Consider the following 8,992-nt stretch of genomic DNA (forward strand, 5'->3'; position numbering starts at 1 on the left):
TCTGAATACACACTACTCGTGATGGACACAAGAGCCATGCATCCCTCTGTGGATAAAGCCTGGTTTGAATGGACAGCACAGCCACACATCCAGATGGACACCAGAGCCGTGGATCACAACTGTACACTGGTCTGGATGGACACCAGAGCCATGGATCCCACTGTGGATGGACCCTGGTACAGATGGACAGCATAGCCATGGATGCAAACTGGACACTGGTCCAGATGGATAATGCTCTGGATGGATGCCAGAGCCATGGATCCCTCTCTGGATGCACGCTCTTCTCGATGGACACAAGAGTCATGCATGCGTCTGTAGATGGAGCCTGGTATGAATGGACAGCACAGCCACGTATCCAGATGGATACTTGTCCAGATGGACAGCACAGCTGTGGATCCCAAGTGGACACTGGTCTGCATGGACACCAGAGCCATGGATCCCACTGTGGATGGACACTGGTATGGATAGGATCAGAGCCTTGGATCCCAGCTGGACCATGTTCTGGATGGACAGCAGAGTCTTGGATTGGACTCTGGATGGATTATGCTCCAGATGGACACCAGAGCCATGGATCCCACTTTGGATGAATCCTGGTCTGGAAAGAATCCAGAGCCATGGATCCGTCTCTGGATGGACACTGTTCTGGATGGACACCAGAGCCATGGATCCAAATTGGCGCCTGCTCTGGATGGATACAAGGGCCATGGATTCCACTCTTGATGGACACTGGTGAAGATAGCAACCAGAGCCATGGATCCGACTCTAGATGGACACTGGTCCAGATGGTCACTAGAGCCATTCCTCACACCTTGTATTGATAGTGGTGTGGCCAGACCCCGAGCCTTGGATCCCACTTTGGATGGCCAGTGGTCTGGATGGGCACCAGACCATGGATCCCCTATGAATGGACACTGGTCTAGATGGACGCCAGATCCATGAATTCCAGCTGGACACTGGTGTGGATGGACACCAGAGTGATGGTTGCCACTGTGGTAGGACACTGGTTTGGATGGACAGAAGAGCCACGGATCTCAATCTGGATGGACGCTGCTGTGAATAGACACCAGAGCCATGGATCCCACAGTGGATTGACAGTGGTCAAGATGGACACCAGAGCAATGGATGCAACTGTGGATGGACACAGGTAGAGAGGCACACCAGAGTAATGGTGTCTGCTCTGGATAGACACTGATCTGGATAGACAGCAGAACTCTGGCTTCCACTCTGGATGGACGCTTGCCTGAATAGACACAAGAGCTATGGATCCCAGCTTGACACTGGTCTGGATGGACACCAGCGCCATGGATCGCACTCAGAATGCACACTACTCGTGATGGACACAAGAGCCATGCATCCCTCTGTGGTTGGAGCCTGGTTTGAATGCACAGCACAGCCACGCATCCAGATGGAGCCCAGAGCCGTGGATCCCAACTGGACAGTGGTCTGGATGGACACCAGAGCCATGGATCCCACTGTGGATGGACCGTGGTACAGATGGACAGCATAGCCATGGATGCAAACTGGACACTGGTCCAGATGGATAATGGTCTGGATGGATGCCAGAGCCATGGATCCCACTCTGCATGCACGCTGTTCTTGAAGGACACAGGAGTCATGCATGGGTCTGTAGATGGAGCCTGGGATGAATGGACAGCACAGCCACGTATCCAGATGGATACTTCTCCAGATGGAAAGCAGAGCCGTGGATCCCAAGTGCACACTGCTCTGCATGGACACCAGGGCCATGGATCCCACTGTGGATGGACCCTGGTACAGATGGACAGCGTAGCCATGGATGCAAACTGGACACTGGTCCAGATGGATAATGCTCGGGATGGATGCCAGAGCCATGGATCCCTCTCTGGATGCACGCTCTTCTCGATGGACACAAGAGTCATACATGCGTCCGTAGATGCAGCCTGGTATGAATGGACAGCACAGCCACGTATCCAGATGGATACTTGTCCAGATGGACAGCACAGCTGTGGATCCCAAGTGGACACTGGTCTGCATGGACACCAGTGCCATGGATCCCACTCTGGATGGACACTGGTATGGATAGACATCAGAGCCTTGGATCCCAGCTGGACCCTGTTCTGGATGGACAGCAGAGTCTTGGATTGGACTCTGGATAGATACTTGTCCAGATAGACACCAGAGATGTGGATCCCAACTAGATACTGGTCTGGATGGACACCAGTGCCATGGATCCCACTGTGGATGGACACTGGTATGGATAGCCCTCAGAATCGTGCATCCCAGTTTTTCTCTGTTCTGGATAGACTCCAGAGCCATGGATCCGTCTCAGGATGGACACTGTTCTGGATGGACACCAGAGCAATGAATCCAAATTGGAGCCTGCTCTGGATGGATGCAAGGGCCATGGATTCCTCTCTTGATGGACACTGGTGGAGATAGCAACCAGAGGCATGGATCCGACTCTAGATGGACACTGGTCGAGATGGACACTGGTCCAGATGGTGACCAGAGCAATTCCTCCCACCTTGTATTGACTCTTGCCAGACACCGAGGCATGGATCCCACTCTGGATGGCCAGTGGTCTGGGAGGGCACCAGACCATGGCTCCCCAATAAATGGACACTGGTCTAGATGGACGCCAGAGCCATGGTTTCCAGCTGGACAATGGTGTGGTTGGACACCACAGCGATGGATGCCATTGTGGATGGACACTGGTTTGGATGGACATAAGAGCCACGGATCCCAATCTGGATGGACGCTCCTATGAATAGACACCAGAGCCATAGATCCCACAGTGGATTGACAGTGGTCAGGATGGACACCAGAGCAATGGATGCCACTGTGGATGGACACAGGTAGAGATGCACACCAGAGTAATGGTGTCCGCTCTGGATGAACACTGGTCTGGATAGACAGCAGAACCCTGGCTTCCACTCTGGATGGACGCTTGCCTGAATAGACAAAAGAGCTATGGATCCCAGCTTGACACTGGTCTGGATGGACACCAGCGCCATGGATCGCACTCTGAATACACACTACTGGTGATGGACACAAGAGCCATGCATCCCTCTGTGGATGGAGCCTGGTTTGAATGGACAGCACAGCCACTCATCCAGATGGACACCAGAGCCGTGGATCCAAATTGGAGCCTGGTCTGGATGGATACAAGGGCCATGGATTCCACTCTTGATGGACACTGGTGAAGATAGCAACCAGAGCCATGGATCCGACTCTAGATGGACACTGGTCCAGATGGTTACCAGAGCCATTCCTCCCACCTTGTATTGATAGTGGTGTGGCCAGACACCGAGCCTTGGATCCCACTTTGGATGGCCAGTGGTCTGGATGGGCACCAGACCCTGGATCCCCTCTGAATGGACACTGGTCTAGGTAGACGCCAGAGCCATGGATTCCAGCTGGACACTGGTGTGGATGGACACCAGAGCCATGGATGCCACTGTGGATGGACACTGGTTTGGATGGACATAAGAGCCACGGATCCCAATCTGGATGGACGCTGCTGTGAATAGACAGCAGAGCCATGGATCCCACAGTGGATTGCCAGTTGTCAGCATGGACACCAGAGCAATGGATGCCACTGTGGATGGACACAGGTAGAGATGCACACCAGAGTAATGGTGTCCGCTCTGGATGGACGCTGACCTGGATAGACAGCAGAACCCTGGCTTCCAGTCTGGATGGACGCTTGCCTGAATAGACAAAAGAGCTATGGATCCCAGCTTGACACTGGTCCGTATGGGCACCAGAGCAATGGATCCCACTCTGAATGGACCGTGGTACACATGGACAGCATAGCCATGGATGTAAACTGGACACTGGTCCAGATGGATAATGGTCTGGATGGACGCCAGAGCCATGGATACCACTCTGGATGCACGCTGTTCTTGATGGACACAGGAGTCATGCATGGGTCTGTAGATGGAGCCTGGGATGAATGGACAGCACTGCCACGCATCCAGATGGACACCAGAGCCGTGGATCCCAACTGTACACTGGTCTGGATGGACACCAGAGCCATGGATCCCACTGTGGATGGACCCTGGTACAGATGGACAGCATAGCCATGGATGCAAACTGGACACTGGTCCAGATGGAAAATGGACTGGATGGACACCAGTGCCATGGATCCCACTCTGGATGCACCCTCTTCTCGATGGACACAGGAATCATGCATGCGTCTGTAGATGGAGCCTGGTATGAATGGACAGCACAGCCACGTATCCAGATGGATACTTGGCCAGATGGACAGCACAGCTGTGGATCCCAAGTGGACACTGATCTGGATGGACACCAGAGCCATGGATCCCACTGTGGATGGACACTGGTATGGATAGAAATCAGAGCCTTGGATCCCAGCTGGACCCTGTTCTGGTTGGAGAGCAGAGTCTTGGATTAAACTCTGGATAGATACTTGTCCAGATAGACACCAGAGCCGTGGATTTCAACTAGATACTGGTCTGGATGGACACCAGTGCCATGGATCCCACTGTGGATGGACACTGGTATGGATAGCCCTCAGAACCTTGGATCCCAGTTTTACTCTGTTCTGGATAGACTCCAGAGCCATGGATCCGTCTCAGGATGGACACTGTCCTGGATGGACACCAGAGCAATGAATCCAAATTGGAGCCTGCTCTGGATGGATACAAGGGCCATGGATTCCACTCTTGATGGACACTGGTGGAGATAGCAACCAGAGGCATGGATCCGAATCTAGATGGACACTGGTCCTGAAGGACACTGGCCTATATGGTGACCAGAGCCATTTCTCCCACCTTGTATTGACTCTTGCCAGACACCGAGGCATGGCTCCTACTCTGGATGGCCAATGGTCTGGATGGGCACCAGACCATGGCTCCCCTATGAATGGACACTTGTCTAGATGGACATAAGAGCCATGGATTCCAGCTGGACACAGGTGTGGATGGACACCAGAACCATGGATCCCACAGTGGATTGACAGTGGTCAGGATGGACTCCAGAGCAATGGATGCCACTGTGGATGGACGCAGGTAGAGATGCACACCAGAGTAATGGTTTCCGCTCTGGATGGACACTGGTCAGGATAGACAGCAGAACCCTGGCTTCCACTCTGGATGGACGCTTGCCTGAATAGACAAAAGAGCTATGGATCCCAGCTTGACACTGGTCTGGATGGACACCAGAGCCATGGATCCCACTCTGAATACACACTACTCGTGATGGACACAAGAGCCATGCATCCCTCTGTGGATGGAGCCTGGTTTGAATGGACGGCACAGCCATGCATCCAGATGGACAGCAGAGTCGTGGATCCCAACTGGACAGTGGTCTGGATGGACACCAGTGCCATCGATCCCACTGTGGATGGACACTGGTATGGATGGACATCAGAGCCTTGCATCCCAGTTGGACCCTGTTCTGGATGGACAGCAGAGTCTTGGATTGGACTCTGGATGGATGCTGCTCTAGATGGCCACCAGAGCCATGGATCCCACTGTGGGTGGATCCTAGTCTGGATGGACTCCAGAGCCATGGATCCGTCTCTGGATGGACACTGTTCTGGATGGACACCAGAGCCATAGATACAAATTGGAGCCTGGTCTGGATGGATACAAGGGCCATGGATTCCACTGTGGATGGACACTGGTGGCGATAGGAACCAGAGGCATGGATCCGACTCTAGATGGACACTGGTCTATATGGACACTGGTCCAGATGGTGACCAGAGCAATTCCTCCCACCTTGTATTGACTCTTGCCAGACACTGAGGCATGGATCCCACTCTGGATGGCCAGTGGTCTGGATGGGCAGCAGACCATGGCTCCGCTATGAATGGACACTGGTCTAGATGGACGCCAGAGCCATGGATTCCAGCTGGATACTGGTGTGGATGGACACCAGAGCCATGGATGCCACTGTGGATGGACACTGGTTTGGATGGACATAAGAGCCACGGATCCCAATCTGGATGGACACTGCTGTGAATAGACCCCAGAGCCATGGATCCCACAGTGGATTGACAGTGGTCAGGATGGACACCAGAGCAATGGATGCCACTGTGGATGGACACAGGTAGAGATGCACACCAGAGTAATGGTGTCTGCTCTGGATGGACACTGGTCAGGATAGACAGCAGAACCCTGGCTTCCACTCTGGATGGACGCTTGCCTGAATAGACAAAAGAGCTATGGATCCCAGCTTGACACTGGTCTGGATGGACACCAGAGCCATGGATCCCACTCTGAATACACACTACTCGTGATGGACACAAGAGCCATGCATCCCTCTGTGGATAGAGCCTGGTTTGAATGGACAGCACAGCCACACTTCCAGATGGACACCAGAGCCATGGATCACAACTGTACACTGGTCTGGATGGACACCAGAGCCATGGATCCCACTGTGGATGGACCCTGGTACAGATGGACAGCATAGCCATGGATGCAAACTGGACACTGGTCCAGATGGATAATGTTCTGGATGGATGCCAGAGCCATGGATCCCTCTCTGGATGCACGCTCTTCTCGATGGACACAAGAGTCATGCATGCGTCTGTAGATGGAGCCTGGTATGAATGGACAGCACAGCCACGTATCCAGATGGATACTTGTCCAGATGGACAGCACAGCTGTGGATCCCAAGTGGACACTGGTCTGGATGGAAACCAGAGCGATGGATCCCATTGTGGATGGACACTGGTATGGATAGATCTCAGAGCCTTGGATCCCAGCTTTACTCTGTTCTGGATAGACTCCAGAGCCATGGATCCGTCTCTGGATGGACACTGGTCTGGATGGACACCCGAGCCATGGATCCAAATTGGAGCCTGGTCTGGATGGATACAAGGGCCATGGATTCCACTCTTGATGGACACTTGTGGAGAAAGCAACCAGAGCCATGGATCCGACTCGAGATGGACACTGGTCCTGAAGGACAGTGGTCTAGATGGTGACCAGAGCCATTCCTCCCACCTTGTATTGACTCTTGCCAGACCCCGAGGCATGGATCCCACTCTGGATGGCCAGTGGTCTGGATGGGCACCAGACCGTGGCTCCCCTATCAATGGACACTGGTCTAGATGGATGCCAGAGCCATGGATTCCAGCTGGACACTGGTGTGGATGGACACCAGAGCAATGGATGCCACTGTTGATGGATACTGGTTTGGATGGACATAAGAGCCACGGATCCCAATCTAGATGGACGCTGCTGTGAATAGACACCAGTGCCATGGATCCCACTGTGGATGGACACTGGTATGGATAGACATCAGAGCCTTGGATCCCGGCTTGACTGTGTTCTGGATGGAGAGCAGAGTCTTGGATTGGACTCTGGATGGATGCTGCTCCAGATGGACAGCAGAGTCTTGGATTGGACTCTGGATGGATACTGCTCCAGATGGAACGCAGAGCCATGGATCCCACTGTTGGTGGATACTGGTCTGGATGGACTCCAGAGCCATGGATCCATCCCTGGATGGACACAGTTCTGGATGGACACCAGAGCCATAGATCTAAATTGGAGCCTGTTCTGGATGGATGCAAGGGCCATGGATTCCACTCTGGATGGATACTGCTCCAGTTAGCAACCAGAGTCATGGATCCGAATCCAGATGGAGACTGGTCCAGATGGACACTGGTCCAGATGGTGACCAGAGCCATTCCTCCCACCTTGTATTGATAGTGGTCTTGCCAGACACCGAGGCATGGATCCCACTCTGGATGGTCAGTGGTCTGGATGGGCACCAGACCATGGATCCCCTATGAATGGACACTGGTCTAGATGGACGCCAGAGCCATGCATCCCTCTGTGGATGGAGCCTGGTTTGAATGGACAGCACAGCCACGCATCCAGATGGACACCAGAGCCGTGGATCCCAACTGCACAGTGGTCTCGATGGACACCAGTGCCATGGATCCCACTGTGGATGGACACTGGTATGGATATACATCAGAGTCTTGGATCCCAGCTGGACCCTGTTCTGGATGGACAGCAGAGTCTTGGATTGGACTCTGGATGGATACTGCTCCAGATGGACACCAGCGCCATGGATCCCACTCTGAATGCACACTACTCGTGATGGACACAAGAGCCATGCATCCCTCTGTGGATGGAGCCTGGTTTGAACGGAGAGCACAGCCACGCATCCAGATGGACACCAGAGCCGTGGATCCCAACTGTACACTGGTCTGGACGGACAGAAGAGCCATGGATCCCACTGTGAATGGACCCTGGTACAGATGGACTGCATAGCCATGGATGCAAAGTGGACACTGCTCCAGTTGGATAATGATCTGGATGGACGCCAAAGCCATGGATCCCACTCTGGATGCACGCTCTTCTCGATGGACACAAGAGTTATGCATCCGTCTGTAGATGGAGCCTGGTATGAATGGACAGCACAGCCACATATCCAGATGGATACTTGTCCAGATAGACAGCAGAGCCGTGGATTTCAACTAGATACTGGTCTGGATGGACACCAGTGCCATGGATCCCACTGTGGATGGACACTGGTATGGATAGCCCTCAGAACCTTGGATCCCAGTTTTACTCTGTTCTGGATAGACTCCAGAGCCATGGATCCGTCTCAGGATGGACACTGTCCTGGATGGACACCAGAGCAATGAATCCAAATTGGAGCCTGCTCTGGATGGATACAAGGGCCATGGATTCCACTCTTGATGGACACTGGTGGAGATAGCAACCAGAGGCATGGATCCGAATCTAGATGGACACTGGTCCTGAAGGACACTGGTCTATATGGTGACCAGAGCCATTTCTCCCACCTTGTATTGACTCTTGCCAGACACCGAGGCATGGCTCCTACTCTGGATGGCCAGTGGTCTGGGTGGGCACCAGACCATGGCTCCCCTATGAATGGACACTTGTCTAGATGGACATAAGAGCCATGGATTCCAGCTGGACACAGGTGTGGATGGACACCAGAACCATGGATCCCACAGTGGATTGACAGTGGTCAGGATGGACTCCAGAGCAATGGATGCCAC

The sequence above is a fragment of the Chamaea fasciata genome, unplaced genomic scaffold (assembly GCF_029207755.1).
Source record: "Chamaea fasciata isolate MVZ Bird 193981 ecotype frontalis unplaced genomic scaffold, bChaFas1.0.hap1 SCAF_38, whole genome shotgun sequence".
Taxonomy (NCBI): domain Eukaryota; kingdom Metazoa; phylum Chordata; class Aves; order Passeriformes; family Sylviidae; genus Chamaea; species Chamaea fasciata.